The sequence below is a fragment of the Suncus etruscus genome, chromosome 13, assembly GCF_024139225.1.
Source record: "Suncus etruscus isolate mSunEtr1 chromosome 13, mSunEtr1.pri.cur, whole genome shotgun sequence".
Taxonomy (NCBI): domain Eukaryota; kingdom Metazoa; phylum Chordata; class Mammalia; order Eulipotyphla; family Soricidae; genus Suncus; species Suncus etruscus.
The window spans coordinates 41,196,444-41,214,936 of record NC_064860.1 but is presented as its reverse complement, the minus strand read 5'-3'; the positions used below and the strand labels follow the sequence as shown (position 1 = coordinate 41,214,936).

The 18,493-nt window shown below is 37.0% G+C and overlaps 1 non-coding gene across 1 annotated transcript; it reads left to right on the top strand.

Moving 5' to 3' along the window:
* The first annotated feature begins 13,996 nt into the window (after positions 1 to 13,996).
* LOC126026378 (small nucleolar RNA SNORA51) lies at positions 13,997 to 14,130 on the top strand. Its single transcript, XR_007501668.1, has one exon. It is a non-coding gene; the product is annotated as a small nucleolar RNA SNORA51 (small nucleolar RNA).
* The last annotated feature ends 4,363 nt before the right edge of the window (positions 14,131 to 18,493 follow it).

Here is an 18,493-nt window from a genome sequence, read left to right as displayed (position 1 = left end):
TTAGGGGACTGTGTGCTGGAACTTGTAATAACTATGAAGATAGGCCAGAACTCTTTGCCTCCAAGTTACTTGAAAGATTTATTTATTCATTTTCAAGGTCATTTTATGTATATATGTGTACAAATAGGCCTGAGAATGAATACACATGTGCATATATGTTCACATGACCTACACATATCCATTCTCTGTCTAAGCTTTGAAGAAATTGATAATTTTTTCCAAGTTGAGTTGGCTTGAAATGCTAATACCATTCAACCGAAGAAAAGTTTTTATTTTTGATATTTATGAAGACACTGGCTGACTTTCTGAATTCCAGAAAAATGCTTGCATGGATAGGGAAGGACTATAAGGAAAGAATGGATCTATGAAGAATGAAAAGGCTTCTAAATTCCAGAATTCCTGAGTTACTCTGGTTAGATTTCTTCACTACAGAAAACTCAATTTCTTTTTTTTTTCCGGCCACACCTGTTTGATGCTCAGGAGTTACTCCTGGCCAAGTGCTCAGAAATTTCCCCTGGCTTGGGGGGACCCCACGGGATGCCAGGGGATCGAACCACGGTCCTTCCTTGGCTAGCGCTTGCAAGGCAGACACCTTACCTCTAGTGCTACCTCACCGTCCCCATCTTTTATTTGTGTGTTGTGTGTGTGTTTTAAGAATGGCATACCTGACTGTATTCAGGGCTTACTGCTGGGTGCCAGAGATGGAACCTGGAATGGCCACATGAAAAGCAAGCATCTTAGCCACTGTACTATTGCTCCAGCCCATTGGAGGGCTAAGTTTCCCTTCTTGCAAAACTGCCCCAGTCAGAGATCCCCCTGCTCTTCTCATATCTCTAAAACAATTTTTTTGCAATTTGATATATAAATAATCAAGTGTATAGGAAAGAAAGGAACTAATAGTAGAGTATGGTCCAACTTTCCCTATAGACAATCCTTGATATTGGATCATTGATGCTTAAGATCAGGGACAACAGATGAAAATATCTGTCCATATATAGGGATGGAGAAAAACTGGAAAATGAAATGGCTGGAAAAGAGCAGAACCATCTAGAAGAGCTTTCCCAGAAATCTTATTCTTGTACCAATAGCCCATCCTAGTTCATCATGCTCCATGGAGATTAAATGCTCAGGAACCAGATGGTTTTCCAACATTTCCTTAATTGCCCTCTTGACAGCATGCCTTCTAAGTATTATGAATGCCAAAGAATTATACGCTATAAAATGAAAGGTAGATTTTAAAACTAAATAATAACCATACTTTGCAGATTTGAAGATTTCCTGATGTATGGTTTCTTTTCTTTTTATACCCATGATTTCATTCAGATCATTATAATTGCTTTCCAGTGCCTGAATCACACAGAGATTTATACTCATTTTAGATGTAAGAAAACTGATGTTTAGAAAAATTAAATCATTTGTCCCAAGCTTCCCAGCTAGAAAGGGCTAGGCTGGGATCAGAATTCATTTTACATGGGATGCATTTTACACGGTTTATTTCTGGCACATCTCTGGTCTTCTGAGGGTGAGTATATGACTCCGAACTACTATTAGAGATAATTCTCTATGGAAAAGTTCTCTGTCAAGTGTTTTATTCTTGGGGCTGGAGTGATAGCTCAGCAGTAGGACATTTGCCTTTCATGCTGCCTACCCAGGATGGATTCGGGTTTGATCTCCAGCATCCTATGTGGTCCCCTGAGCCTCCCAGGAGCAAATTCTGAGTACAGAGCCAGAAATAACATCTGAGGACTGGGTATGGCCCCAGTGTTTTACTCTCAATAACTTAGGCCTTGAATGGGACGGTCTGACATCCATGAACATTACAGATATTAAAAATATTAAAACCTTTTAATTTTAATTTTTATTGAAACCAATGTGAGTTACAAGTTTTTCACAGTTGTATTTCAGGTACATAGTGACAATGAGTTAGGGTCATTTTCACTACCAGTGTTGACCTCCCTTCATCATAGTTCCCAGGATGCATCTGTTAACTCCATCCTTAGACCCCTGGACTGCTAGTGTAACAGGTCCATTTTATGTATAGCTTGTTGTAGATTGGCTCTCTTGATTCAATTGTCTTTAACTTTGGTTTGGGTATTTATTATATCTGACCATTTTTTATTTCCACTCAATGCTCCTGAGACCGCTTTGATTGTAAAGAAAAATGTACATATTTAAGAAATATGAGAAAATTTGGTAGAAAGGAACTGGGTTGGTCATAATTTTATGAATAGTTAATTCAAGCCTATATTCTTTACAGTCCATTCACCAGAGAAGTAAATCAAGTTCTCCCTTCCTCTCTCCTTCCCTCCTCGCCTCTCCTCTCACCTCTCTCATCTCAACACCCCTTATCTTCTTTTCTCTCTATCACTTTCATTTCTTCTTTTCTAGGATCCTTTAATATTTTTGGGATCCTTTAATATTTTACTAACCTCTTAGTTTTTCCTGTACACTGTCTCCTCATACCTCTCTTCCTTTCTGTTTTTTTTTTTTTAATACTGTGCTATTGGTTGGTTAAATGAGAAAGTGATAATGTGAAAGGCAAATAATTTGATCCAGGTAACAGAGCTAGTGAGGGATAGGGATTCCTTGTGGAGTTTTTAAAAGGAAATTCATGTTGTTAGCCCTTTCCTCTGATGTTCTGGAGATGAGGCATGAGCTAGGGTTAGGAACTTTGACCTGTAGTCTATAGGGAGCCATTAAACATATAAACTTGAAACCAGCTGGTTCTATGTGTCCCAGCTAGAGCATTGGAGACCTTTTAAAGTGATGTCTTAAGCCAATCAGACTTGGCACCTTTGACCTTCATTCAGCAGAGGTGAGCCTCAGAGAATGAGGCAGACATATGTGCTTGGATAATCCAAGCTATAGGTATTCTGAGCAGCCATCAGTGGTCTCACAGGTCAACCATTTATTTAATACAATATCCTTACTTTCACCCTTCCCCCAGTTTCCCAACATATGATCCATTGTTGACAGAGACATAAGGATAGTTAGTAGTATATCAACATTCAATAGGTATCTGAACAGCAAAGAATGGGGGTATTTTACATAATAATTTACATCAGAAAATACCCTTAAATTACCCTTAAATGATGTCCCCAACAGTTTCCTATTCAATTTGTGCTGTGTCCTGATCCCAACATCTACAAGACTCAAATAATCTTATACTAAACTTGCCTGGTGCATTTTTGCAGCCAGAGGCAGATATTTGTTTTCAATCTATCATTTTCTACTATATTGTTCTTGCATTTTTGCATGTGTTTTACATTCTATAATCTAAACTATCTTAGGGGCATACTCCATCCTTGGGGTGATATTTTAGGAGAGCTAATTCCCACCAAGTGACCTAATGAGCTGAGTGTTTTGCAGCTACTTAAATGCTTTCTATATGTGGAATAGTGAGCTAGCTACAATGCCCTCTGGCCTTTTCTGGGTTGTTTCTTAGTTTTTGAGCAATTTGATTTTTTTCAGTGGAAATATCCAGCCTTGAGAAAAAGCATAATGGCTTCCCCAGACCAGTTGCTGGAAGAAGGTACAGGGGCAGCTGGGATTGGGCCACCCTGCGTTCCTAGGAGAACTGGGTCAGAGGTGCTGACCGAGCATGCCTGCCCAGTGGGCACTGGCACCTCCTCCTCTGGGATCAGAGTTTTGGCTTTTCTTCAGGTGGCCACGGAGATCTTGTTACAGCCTTGCTGAGCTGGGGTCAAGCAAGGCCTAAGTTCTATCTGGAAATGAATTTACCCTACGGTCTTCAGCCAAGAGAAGTGGCTTTTGGAACCCCTTTTCTCATCCCTCAAAGAGTTCCGAGAGCCCCTCAAAACCCTTGAAGCGCAACAATAAAACTGAGGGATGTGAGGCAGAGGCATGTGGAGGTTCAAATCTTCCTGTGTAGCCATATCTGAGGTTTTCCCCAGCCAGGTGCACTACTTTGTGTTTGGAAGCTTTTACTGATGTGCAAGATTTTTTGCTCCTGTAATACTTCCCTTCATCCTTCTCCCTTTCCCCCTCTCTTTCTCTCTCCTTTTCTACCTCTTTCTGTCTTTCTTCCCCCCCTCTTTCCCTCCCCCCTCTCTAATTCTATCTGCCCAATTCTGGTTTGCTTTGTAAAATTCCATCTAGCTATTGGTTTATAGCAGCATTATTTATAATTGTGACACTGTGGAGGTGTCAGAGTCAGAGAAGCCTGAGACAAGAGTGAAAGAGGAACAGTCTGCCAAATAATTTTTGGGACAATGTTTTGTTTTAACCAATATTAATGGTCCGTGGCTTTTCTTCTGTGGGAGACAGGTCTTCATCTGGGGAGACCTGCTAATGCCCCCCTCATCCTGTCATGGTGTCTTCAAGGCCTCTGGCTCTAAGAGCTTTTAGTTTGGAGGACCCATACCCAAGAGGATATTCAGAATGCTCCAGTGAAAATGGGTTAGAGGTATTGAAAGCCAGGAAAGAAGAAGTGAGTTGAGAATCCGGGTGCACTCCCCTCCAATCTGAGAGAAAGACAACCAGTCTATAATGTGATTATCAATCTGGGTTTATTACCTTGGCCAAGGGGTCCAACAATCTTCAGTGGTCTTCAGACCCGAGTGCCAGTCACAGACAGATTTTTATAAATACGTCATTCAATAAATCATTAAGAGACAATGCAGCAATTCTGAAACAATACTTTCTTCAATTTTTAACCAAAAACATCCTCTTCCATCTCACCTGAATTCTGTTTATGTCAGATTATTGCCCCTTCAACAAATTTTATGTTTGTTTCAAATTATACCTAAGACAATACCTACTTTAAAAAAATGACAAAGATAAGGAATTCTTAGCTGGCTAGGTTCTGCCCTTTGCCCGGGCTTCCAGGTCTGGGATGCCCTGGTATGTCCTGTCTATTGTTCTGGCTTTGGGGCTCTAGTTAAACTTCAAACACATCCCATGAGCAGGAGCATGATTCACAGAAGCAGAAGCAAGATTAATATATTTTAATTTCATCATTCATATTTCATTCAACAGAGATCTTCAAAGCACCCACTGATGAAAGTTTAAGTAAAGATGTGGTAGATATATGTAGTGAATACTATTCAGCTGCAAAGAAAGAAAATTTTTAAATTTGTTTTGCCATCACAGCTAAATAGAGGGTACTTATGTAAATAAGATTAGTTAGAAAGAGAAAGACAAGTGATCTCATTCATGAATATATATGAACAAATGAAACAAATGGTTAGGGTAACATTATAGGAGAGGACAGTTGTTTGGAGCAAAGATGGAGATAATTTAAGTAAGGGTTGAGAGTATGAGGTGTTTTGTTGTTTTGGAAAATAAATTAGAATGTTAAAAATTAAAATCAAAAAGCAAAGCAGCATGGCCTTAACTGCCTTTACTTCCTTTTGCTATGTTTATTCAGCTCTTCTCTGACCAGAGAAGAATATTTCACCTTGCCTAAGTTAATGGAGTCTTTATTATTTACATCTCACTAGAAGGAAAAACTGACAAAAGGATCCATAGAAAATGGACATACCTAAGATTTCAGGTATGTCCCTTCCTCCAAAAGAGCTCCTCCTGGTAGACTAAAGGAGTAAAGGCAGGCAACTAGGAAGACTCATGTAAGAAAATCTTTTAGAAAGATTAATGGAAGAAAAAACTTTACAATTAGGGTGGCCCAGAAAATTAACATTAAAGGCGCAGAGAGATAGCACAGTGGCAGGGTGTATGTCTAGCATGTGCTTAATCCAGGATGTTCTTTGTAATAAATAACTCCTGCAACATCACTGAGTATAAGCCTGAAGACCCTAAAACATGGCCATTTGTAGGTCCTGTAGGCCCTCAACTAGCATTGCAGTAGCCTGGGTAGCCCCATAACTCCAGGTTCTATGACACACCACTGGCCTGCTTGGGGTTAGGATAAGAGCCCATACCTTCTGAGTTTCATTTAGGAGTTAAAAAAATAAAATAATATATATATTTTGGTTTTTGGGTCACACCCGGCAGCGCTCAGCACTCCTGACTTTATACTCAGAAATCGCTCCTGGCAGGCTCATCAGGGGATGCTGGGATTCAAACCACCATCCTTCTGCATACAAGGCAAATGCCTTACCTCCATACTATCTTTCCAGTCCCAAAAATAAAATAATATTTTAATAAAGCTACTTGAATAGGCCCTCAGTTCTTATGGCTTTGAGATACTTGGCAAAGATTACAAGACAGTCAAAGGCAAATTCTGTTCTCAGAGACTGAGTCTGTCAGGCAGGGAAAGAAGGAGCAAGGAATTCTGGGTGGCCACAGAATACTTGTAGCTTCAACATAAAAGGAAATAGGTGGATTGGACTTTGAACTGAGAGCCCAGTCAAAGCTGAGGTAAAGCAAAAAGAAGAAAATATAATGAATATTTTATATCTATAAGTTCAAGCAAAAAATACTCATTAGTATACAAAATAATGGCATTTGTGAGGAAACATAGACCTGGTTTTGAAAAAAATTGGGAGATATTTGATGATTAGTGGTGAAAAAAAATCCCAAATGCTTAGAAGACATATATTATATGTCAGATGTATGGCATGTAAGTCTATTTAAGAATTAATTTCTAAAAACATGAAATTAATTTGTTATAAGAGGCATGGTCCTGTGGTTGATCCAGGCCCACCAAGAAGATTGGAATGTCAAGGTTGTCTTCAAAGGGCAATACTATAGTTAGAGTAGAAAATGAAATGCCAGAACAGAAATGGGATCCAACTCAACTGTGGCAATAAGTGGGTGCATAATTTGTAGAGAACTTTAAAAATAAACAGATGCAAAACTGGTCATTTTAACAAAGGTAAACAACTAAATACTCCTTTTAACTTCTTAAAATGGCCTTCCTTGCTCCCACCTTTTTCTTCCTCCTTCCTTCCTCCATTCTCTTGTACCACCTTCCTCCCCCCACACTTTTTTCCCTACTTCCACATTTGTGTATTTAGCATATCCATGTACTAGACACTGTGCTCTTTAAAAAAAAGAACCCCTGCTCCAATAAAATATATAGTGGGCCATGGACATGTATGTAGATGCCATCTTCCTGAGAAAGCACATGAGTTTGTGGGGTTCGTATGCTTCCCTCCCACAACTTCAACAAACACTTCAAGGACAAATTAATTCATTGACGAGATTAGAACTTAGATGATGAACATGTTCTTCAGTGACTCCAGCTGGACTCTCTCAATATTGTTGGTGGCGTCTTAAGCCCCACGTTAAGTCATTTGTGTACACCAGTGACTTGTGAGTCACCAAGGAATCATTGCCGTGACCCTGACTGTAACAAGGATATCCATTTATTTACCCTTTGAAATGAGACCAGCCGGCCCATTCATTTTGCAGCATTAATTCTAAAAGGAAATTAGATTTCAGCCAGAGTCATTAATCTTTTTAAAATAGAACCACAAGAAGGGAGCATTGATAATCAGAATGTAATTTTCTGAGTTAGGAAGTGGTCAAGACATCCATGTCAAGGCGCCTATACATCTAAGGTTTTCTAAGATAGGCTCTCAAACGACTCAACCAGGTGAAGGTGGATTGAAGTCTGGGAGAAAGGCCACCTCAAAGGTCAACTGCTTCCTAAAATTTAGCCCCAACCTCCTCTTCTCTAACAATGAGGGAGGGAATTACATTTACTTCATCAGTGATACTATTAATCAACCTTCTACACATAGAGTCTTCCCAGGACAGATCGATGTAGGATATGGGCTGTTTTTGTATGGCTCAGAGCCATTCTCTTCAGGTTGGCAAGTAACTTACGCTTTTGTAAAAAACATGTTTGTCCATCTGTAGTGTGTCAAATCTTATAAATGATATTGATTTTCCTTATAGGAAATGAAGTCTTTCTTAATAGTTCAATTTAAAGTAAAACCTCTCCTAATTAGTTTATATCCTTTTAATTTGATCCATTATTTCTTCAGTAGTCTACTAAAATTGAAATGATATTTACAGAGATTTGTTGTTGTTGTTATTGAATTCATCTGTTTTATTTTCAGTCATTCCACCCCAAGACTTCTAGAAAATGCCTTCCTATTGTTTAAGCCGGCAGTGGTCCTCAAACTTTTTAAACAGGGGGCCAGTTCACTGTCCCTCAGACCGTTGAAGGACCGGACTATAGTGAAAATAAAAACTATGAACAAATTCCTATGCATACTGCATATATCTTATTTTGAAGTGAAGAAACAAAACAGGAACAAATACAATATGTGCCCTGCGGGCTGTAGTTGAAGTCCCCTGGTTTAAGGCTTCTAAGGAAATTTTTTTTCCTCAGGGTAATCATAAATACTTATCTGTCATATTGCCTACTTTTTATAAGAAATTGAAGGTGAGCAAATAGGAAACCAAAATAAGATGAACATTTAGCCTAGTCACTTGAATGTCCAATTGAAATGTTTTGAAATTTATAACCTAAGAGCTAGAAAATATTTTTAGATTTTCTTATAGCTGTTTTTGGTAATTTGAGATGTAACTATCTGTGTCATATATCGCCAAGGGAAGAATATAAAAGGCCTAATGTTAATATATGACTTTCAGGTTAAAATATAATGTAATGAAGTTTTACCACAGTCTATTGTTTATAAACAAAATTTTGGTTTAGTTTTACAATTCTTTCAATTGACATAGTGACATTGTGTATTTGTCGCTAATAATTAAATCAAAATCAAAATTCTACTCACATGCAAAGTGGTATCTACAGATAATTCTCTCCTCTCTTTCAAAATATTTCAATACAAAATGTTTAAAATGTCCTGTTAATAATATCTTGGGTACAATGAATTAAATGAACTGCACATCTATCAAACATTATATACTAAAATTAATTTTACTTGTATATTCTTGCCTACTTAACTTACCTGTTTGAAATTTATTTACTTTTGCATTTCTAGAAATCAAGCACAGGATCTCATACATGCAAGACAAGTGCTCTGAATTATGATCTATATTCCTTCTATTTCTTGTCATCTTAGTCTTTTTTGGGGGAGGGCACAAATGGTGGCACTCAGAGATTACTCCTGGCTCAGAATTTGTTCCTGGCTTGGAGACCATATGGGATTCTGGGGATCAAACCCACTTCCATCCTAGGTGAGCTGCGTGAAAGGCAAATGCCCTACCACTGTGCTACCACTCCAGCCCCTCATTTTAGTCTTTATATCACAGATGAATGAGAAAATCTAGGATTTGTTCCTTTTCTTCTGATTTACTTCACTTAACAAATTGTATTATTTTATTATTCCTTGTACTGCACAGAATTTCATTGTTACTGTAAACCTTTAGCTCTAGATTGTAGAAATAGAAAAGGTCAGAGGAGAAAAATGAAATGTGGATATAAGGAGAAATGGTCTGGAGGTAATATAGGTGTAAGAGTCATGGCCTTTGACACATTGGTGGTGAAGAGTTAAAATTTAAATATATTTTTAAATATGTACATAAAATGCATATAAATTAGAAAGAAAACACTAGTGCAAAATTTAGCTCCAAATTATAATAATTAAATGCAAAAATGTGCCTGTTAAAGAGATGGGTAGAGAGGTAGGAGAGAACCTGCAACAGTTAGTAGAAAGAAATTGACACTGGTGATGGGATTGGTATTGAAACATTGAATGTTTAACACTTGATTACTGACTGCTTTATAAATCATGATTTCTACCTAAAAGAGAAATAATTACTATTTAAAAATATTTAAGATGTTTTCAAATCAGAACTATTTGGAATCAATTAAAATAATTTCTCAACTAATCAACTACAGTCCTTAATTTAACACAAGAATTTCTTTTCCAAATTTTCTTTTCTTCCCCAATTTTCTCCTGTAAATTATTTTTTTTAATATATATAAAACCTCTCTCTCTAATTCCAAGTCTAGAATAGATTAAATCCCTCCATATGACTTAGGCATATGCAAAAGATCATGTCCCTCCAAACTTAGAGTTGAGTTTTCTGAAAATCTTATCAGGAGTAGTTCTGAGGAAAAAGTTTGTTGCTATTGTTTCCATATGCCTTGGTGGAAATTACAACACACCAGTTCATTCTGCTAGACATAGATCATGTCTATATTGTTGGCCAGTCTTTCCATTGATGCTCATTCATATGTATATATAACCAACATATGTTAACAAATGAATTATGTGTTGGTAATATACATGAATGTATACTGACTGTTAGGTGGGATTAAAATAGATATAGAACTAAGAAATAAATGTTATTTTCCTTGGGAAATCTCTAGCCCAAATGCCAGGTATCTCCATGGATTTTGTCTTTGCTCCTTCAAAAAGACTATTATCGTAAAGACAGAAATTACCACTCATTAGTGCTAATAATGGCAAGTAACAACACAAACAGATCACGTTTTTTAATAAATAAAAAAACTTTCTCTATTTCCCCGAAGCACTGAAATGGAGCAAGTACTAAATATTGGCCAACTGCTATCCCATGAGGCCTTGGGGTTAAGATGTTTAATTTGTTATGTGGATTAGAAGCATCTTGATGAAGGCATTATTTCATTCCTATGTCAATAGCAAATTAATTTTGTTAGGAAGCAAAAGTGGCTTATTTTTAATTCAAAACATCAGAAATGTCAGCAGTCGGCAAAATGACTGTTGGTTTAACCGCATCATCTCTAAATTGGCAACACAAGGCAATGGCCTAAATTTAAGCAGTGCAATTGTGGTTTTGGTTTCAGAACTATGGCACAGTTGTTAGTTACCATAGCTGAACAGAGGAAAAAGCTGCTCAGGGGCGGGAAAGGAATTTGCAAATGGCCATAGCAGGTTGTTAGATTAACTTGGCCCTCATTCTGCAGAGTCACTCAGGCCTCTGGAAGTGTTTGGCCAACCTTGTCTTGCTTAGGTCAATGACAAGAGACTAGTCTAGTTTATAAAATAAAATGGAAAAAAAGTGATGACAAAAGGCAAAAATCTCGTTTGTGAATAATATTTTCAAAAGGAAAATGCCTTCATTAAAAATCCAAATCTTGAAACCTTGCTTTTGGTTGCAATGTCTTTTTTTTTACTGGTAGAAGTTAGATTATCAGGATGACTGCATCAGGAATTTGAATGAAGAGTTGTATTTTCTTTTGCCTCATATTTTAAATGGAATTACCATGAGATATGTAGTTACATAGATGCTGATGTGTGAGTTTCAGTCATAGGATATTTTATTGCCTATCTGTCCCTTTACCAGTTTATTCTTTCTGCAACCATTATCCCTAGTTTCCTCCTGTACACCCTGCAGTATGCCTCTATAGCAGGTACTTTTCCTCTCTCTCTCTCTCATTCTCTCTCACCCCTTACACTACTAGAAATATGCATTAGGGGTTCAAAAACACAATGCAGAAAAGCCCTCTGAACACCTATATTCATTGCAGCACTATTCACAATACTAAAAATCTGGAAACAGCCTAAGTGCCCAAGAACAGATAAGTAAATAAAGAAACTATGGTATATTTACACAATGGAATATTACACAGTATTTAATAAAAAACAAATTCATAGTATTTGTTTATACATGAATGGATATGGAGATTATCATGCTGAGTGAAATAAGTCTTTTTTATAGCAACAAAGTGATCTCCCTATTTCCCAGACTGTTGACAGTGCTTTGTTCACTAGTTCCTTTAATCATTCAAATTTAAATTTCAAATATGAATTAAATTTTATATACAATCATTTCAACTTGTCAGCTCTACTATTAAGTAACCTTACACATGTGCTCAAGAAGACACCAATATTCATAGCTTATGATTATAACATAATTTTAAAGAAGCTAAGTTTATAACATAGACAGTAATTGGACTTAGGTGTAACCATCTATGTGTGTGTGAAGACATACTTACAGAAACAATGCAATGCAATTTAGGACTGAAAAGTGTATATCAAAATGGATTTATCTCAAAACACAAACTGTCAAATGAAAATGACAAGTTGAAGATAAATACATAGGTTTGGTACTCTGGTATTTATATGTAAACTCATAATTGTCCGTGTGTCAAAGAAACATGCTGTGATGGGAGAGTTAAATTCATTGTGTGGAGAAATGGGATCTTTTACATACTGTAAAAGAAGTACCATATGATGGTGCAATACCATTTCTGGATACTTATCAAAAGTGCAAAACCACTCATTTGAAGACATAACTGCACCTCATGTTTATCTCAGCTTTGTTCACATTAAGGAAAAGTTAGAAACTGTTCAGTGGCAGATAAGAGAATAAAGAAAATGCTTCAACTACACAGTGGAATGTCACTGAGTTATAAGAAAAGATGCAAAGGAATGATATGTATGGAATCAAGAGTGTTGACTTATTCTCTTCCACATATCAAGAGGAAGAATAATATTTGAAAACATAATTTATTGTGTAATACTTCTTTATTTTCTTTCATTTTCTTTTCTTTATATTTCTTTTCTTATTTATTTTTTCTCTTTTTTCTAGACCACACATAGTGATGTTAAGGCTCTGTGCCCAGGAACTACTCTCAGTGCCTGTTTTCTTATATGGGATGCTGGGGATTGAACCTGTTTTGGCTGCCTGAAAGACAAGTGTCCTACACACTGGACTATTATTCTAGCTCCACTAATGTTACTTTATAATACTTTATTTGCATAAGCACAAGAGCCTTCATCATATTTGATTGATTTCTATAAATCTACACATAAACTATATTTAACTCTGACATTCTTTGTTCCTTTTCTATGTAAAAACAGTTGAATATTATTTTAAAAATCTAGAAAATGAGGCCAGAGTGTTAGCACAGCGGTAGGGCATTTGCCTTGCAAGTGGCCCACCCAGGATAAGTCTGGATTCAATCCCTGGCATCCCATACGGTCTCCTGAGCCTGCCAGGGGCAGTTTCTGAGTGCAGAGCTAGGAGTATCCCTTGAGCATTGCTAGGTGTGGCCCCAAAATAAAAAGTCTAGAAAATATTAAATTATTTGGGTGAAGATTTGGAGAGAGTATACATACTTGTTAGAGAAAAAAAACTATTTTAAGAGGGAGTAATTCAATTTAATAATTAATGAGGTGATTTGTGCAATTTGAAGAGAAAGAAACTAGTGGGAAAATAGCACTTACATAATCTTTCAAAAGTGGATTAACTGAAAAAAAATATGGGATGAGCAGTCTAAGAAGAATGGTGTTTAAGAGAACAGATGTTAGGACTGGCTTATAATGAAGAATGGGAAGTATTTTCTTGTTGGAAGATATATAATAAAACTTAAATCAGAGAGTGAGTTTCATTGATGTTCCAAGGAAATTAGCTAAATAAGATTCATGCTGAGTGGTGCTGACTTTAGACCCAACTAACATATTGATTCCCTTTTTATTCCTTTCGCTGTTCTCTCTTGATAGTGTTTGAATCTATCTCTCCTCCCAACTTTAAATAGAAAAAGACTTTATATTGAAGTCCAGTTCCTGCTTTCTTGACCCCAATAGCTTCACCAACTACATACATGTGGGAGATGTTACAAGACACCTTTGGTAAATGAGTGAAAGGCAAGGCATTGTATGAAAACTAGGATTTGGGAGAATAAGGACATTATATAGAATTTTTGGTTCTTATTTTATTTTGTAGGTGAGTCACGTTAGTAAGTGCTATGAATTACTCTTGGCTCTGCACTGAGGTGTCACTCCTGATAGAACACGGAGGACCTTATGATACTAGGGATAGAACAATTGTAAAGCAATTGATTGCAAGGCAAATGCTTTACCTGCTAGATAAAGTATTCTAGTTTCTATACATCCCCTTCTGTAAGGTATATTAACTAGAGCAGGAAGGAAAAAGCAATTAAACATTGGAATAACATTATCCCATGTAAAGACTGTTTGAGTAAATGTCTTGATCTTTATTTCCTTAATGATTCCCTAAAGCCTGAAATCAAGAAGTGAAAAGAATTATCCTGGAAGTGAGGGTCTAGGAGGGACTTGGGATTGCAGTTGGCTCAGCAAACACAGGAGTAGGTTTATATCTATAAAAAAAAAAATAAAAAAAAAAGAATAAAGAAAAGATAAGATAAGGCCTCCCAATGCTTAACACAGGCTGTGTTCTTTACACTGACTGAATAGAAAGAGGAGGTACAGTAAATGCTCCCCATATATACCTCAAACCAGGCCCTTTGCTTGTTCTGTATTATGAATGGGGAGGGCAAATAAAAGAGTAGGTCAAAGGAACTTTCAGGCCCCCAATTAAGTGTAAGAGCAAAGTTGAAGTGTCTGACTACAGAATGTCATCTGAGCTGGGCTTGGGAGTTTGGAATGGGAAAAACAAAGTCGAAAAAAAAAACATAGAAAGATATTGGAGGCCCTATTGGGCACAAAACAAAACAAAACAAAACAAAACATGAAAGTAGGGGTAGCTAGCTGAATTGGTAGTTCATTTTCAGTAAAAATAGAGGTCAGCTAGATTGTAGAAATGGATAATGTTGATTGAGACTGTCATGAAGGAGGGTGACAATGTATAGGAATTAGCCAAATAGCAGTTATATTGCAGAAAAGTAGAGTGAGATTCACAGACAATTGGAAGGCAAAGAGAAATCAGATTACTCATGCTGTCATCTGCCAATGAGTTCATTGTTAGATCAAGTTAGCAACAGAACCAGCACTGAGAGTAACTGTACAATTAAAATTTATATAAGAGATCCATAGTAGGGTCCGGGAAGGTGGCGCTAGAGGTAAGGTGTCTACCTTGCAAGCGCTAGCGTAGGACGGACCGAGGTTCGATCCCGATCCCCCGGCGTCCCATATGGTCCCCCCAAGCCAGGGGCGATTTCTGAGTGCATAGCCAGGAGTAACCCCTGAGCGTCAAACGGGTGTGGCCCAAAAACAAAAACAAAAACAAAAAAAAAGAGATCCATAGTAAAATGGCCATTCTGAGGTCTTTAGAGTTTATGATGTTCTTCACCTAATTTTCCTACCCACAAAATTTTTTGTGATTCTGATTTTCCCATGTTCATGATGAATATTTAAAAGTCTATTTCAAAATAATTTTTTTTGTAAAATACATAGTATTTATTGTTTTGGGGCCACACCCCGCAGTGCTCCTGGCTTTGTGCTCAGATTGCTTCTGGGATTTTATGGGAACCATATGTGATACTGGGTAGAGTACATGCTTTGCAAGCATAAATTCTCAAATTCCATCCTTAGCACCAACCAACATCATCTAGAGCAAACACTGATATTTTCAGGCCTATCCTCAGTACCACAAATGTGTATGAACACTGCTACAAGCAAATGAACAACCTCTGGCTATTCAAAAACAATCAAATTTTATAAAAGGAGCAGTATTTAGAGACTGGATCAATAACACAGAGGGTAGGGCTTTTGTCTTGCATATGGCCAACCCAGATTCAATCCTCAGCATCCCATGTGGTCCCCACAGCCTGTCAAAATAATTCCTGAGTGCAGAGCCAGGAGTAATCTCTGAGTGTTTCTGGGTGTGGCCCTCCAAAGCAAAAAAGGAACAGTAATTGATAAATGAAACAATTATGTACCCCATAGTCTATTTTTATAGTATAAGAAAGTTGCTTCTATGTTACAATATATAAGGCAATTCAAACAGTGTAAGATTTAGGGAGTAGGAGGGAGATTCGCTTTGAAAATTAGCTATGATCTTCTTGCTCAGACCTACCTATGGTACTTCACCTTTCTAGCTTCCTGCCTAAAATGGAGTTCATAAAAATTAGTCAACAGCCCATAACTTTAACCACATTTTAAACTATATAAGGATGATTAGAAAAAAATGAATCATAAGATGCATCATGGGATTGTGGAAAGCAGTAAAATTATGAATGAAAATTGAGTCCAGGGATAGGGGACAGCATGAAGGGTGAAAAGTTGGGGGTGCCCAAGCTTCCCAACACATGGCAACTTGGGGCTAGAAGGCAAGGGCAAATGATGCCTAAGATCTGCAGGGTACCCACTTAGGTTTGGAAGATAGAAGGGGCAATATAGATTCATATGAAATACATCGCAACTGTAAGGAAGAATGAAGTCATGTAATTTGCTGAAACGTGATGGAACTGGAAGATATTATGTTAAATGAAGTCAAAGGAGGACAAACCCAGGATGATCTCACTTATATGTGGTATTTACAATAACTAGATGAGGCAATATAATGGTTTAAAGTGGGGAGGTCTAGATCACTCTTTGCTCCAGAATATAGGGAGGAGAAGGAAACAAATTAAGTATATATGTATATGAATGGAGACACCTAGAAACATCGATGGAGAGAAGCTGACCTTGGTAGTGGGATCAATGCTGGAACATTGTATATCTAAAACTCAACTACGAATAACTGTAAATTATGATACTTTAATAAAACAAAATAAAGTAAAGTCATAAATAAGACTTGATCATTTAAAAGAAAACAAAGGAAAATGAATTTAAATGTGTATGGACATAACTTAGTTGATGGTGGGTGATACCACCAGTTTAGAGATTCCAAACATGGTAATGGGCAGCTAATTGCCTGGTACCTGGAAGCATGTTCAGTGTAATTCTCTCCTCAACCATGCAGTCTCTCTCTTGGAATGTCTTCCAAGGTGCAAGGTCTTGAAATGGAGCAACCCACTTTAAATATGAGGAAATAATCAGGGGAAAAAATTGGGTCTTTCCAATACTTCATATATCATCGAGCACGCATCTTCCAACAATGTGACAGCAATGGCGAGCTAAAAACTGGGCAATCAGTTCTCAGAGCACCATGTTTACCTAATTAAGAGCTTCTCTGTGGTCCCCAGTTATTTCATAGTGTCATTAGCAGGAGTTTTGACATGAGGAGCAACTTCTGTCTGTAGCACCCGCCTGGCCTCCGTTAGGGAAACTCAGAAGAGTGGCTCCCGGGAGGGCCGGCAGCAGCTCGCTTCAGGATGTAGTGCGCAAAATAGAATAATTGGTCCCTGGAGGGGCTGACTCTTCAGCTGCCAATAGAAATTCTTTGCTTTTTCTTTTAACATATGAATTTAAAAAGCCAACCCTTCACCATTCTTTTGCTAACTATTAACTTATGGCTCTCTCTGGTACTCGAGCTCGCAGGAGAAATTAGGTTCTAGGGATTGTTACAGCTGTCTTGTTGCCATCCTGACATTAAGACAGTGTGACAGCCATAGTAGTCCTGATCAAGGGAATAATGTGGCCAAGATTTGAGGAAGTCAGGTGTTACCATGTGCAGTGTCCATAGAGCTACCCAAAGGGGCAGGGTCATAGCAGTTATACTACAGATTTGGAATGTGTTTGCCCTATTGGGACATCTCAGCAAAGGGTTGACAGTGACACATAGGATAAAACCTTATTCTACTTTCTCTTGCAAAAAACAAACAAACAAACAAAGCAAACAAAAAACCAGAAGAAAAATGACTGAACTCTGGAGTTTTAAAAGTATTTTCTAAGGGCAAAATTAATTATTTCTAGAAACCTTCTTTGATTTATTTTTATTGCAACCTAAGTCACTTGCAATACATTTATTCTTTTAAAGTAGACAACTCAGTGATTTTAGTATATCTACAATAATGTAGGACCAGAGCCGGAGAGATAGCAAGGAGGTAAGGCATTTGCCTTGTATGCAGAAGGATGGTGGTTCAAATCCCGGCATCCCATATGGTCCCCTGAGCCTGCCAGGAGCAATTTCTGAGTGTGGGACCAGGAATAACTTCTGAGCGCTGCCCAGTGTGACCCAAAAACCAAAAAATAATAATAATAATAATAATAATAATAATAATAATAATAATAATAATAATAATAATAATGTAGGACCATTATCAAGGTTTAATTTTATAATATTTTTATTACCTCCTAAAACATACCATTACTAACTAACCTGATTCCTGTTCCCTGCTCCTAGTCACTTGCAACCACCAATCTATTTTCAAAGTCTGTAGATTTTACTATTTTCTGAAATTATAAGGAATTAAAAAATGAATTATAGCAGGGAAGTATTAATATTAAAGGGTGACATCAAACTGGAGTGAAAGAGTTGTCTGGAGCCTATCACCTAAACTTTGGAAATGATGGCAAGATAGAGTAAATGTGATCAAAGAAACATCAACCTACATCTTTTACTTCTTATTCTTTGAGTATTATAATGCCAATGAATGGCATTTTCATAAAAAATTTATGCTATATTTTTCTCTTATAAGAGAAAAATATAATTTTGTGATTGTTGCAAAAAGTTTGATATTGTATTGAGAATATTTTTAATTCAAACTTTTGGAGTTTATTTTTATTTAAGATTATAAATCTGTATTTATGTATAAGTAAAAAAATTATTTGGCATCCCCAGAACCACAGTATCAAAGCAGTACCACATTGTCTGGCCTGAACTTTGACCCACATGATCCAAAGGGGCCAGACATTTTAGGAGTAACTCCAGAACCTGTTTTTGAATTTTTTTATTTATTGTAAAGTTCTTGTAAAGTAGACTAAATGTAATTTTACTTTCATATAATTTTGCCTTTTAGAAAAACATAGTACTTTTATTTCTTTTACTGTAAGAGAATTCACTGAATTCTCATAGTCAT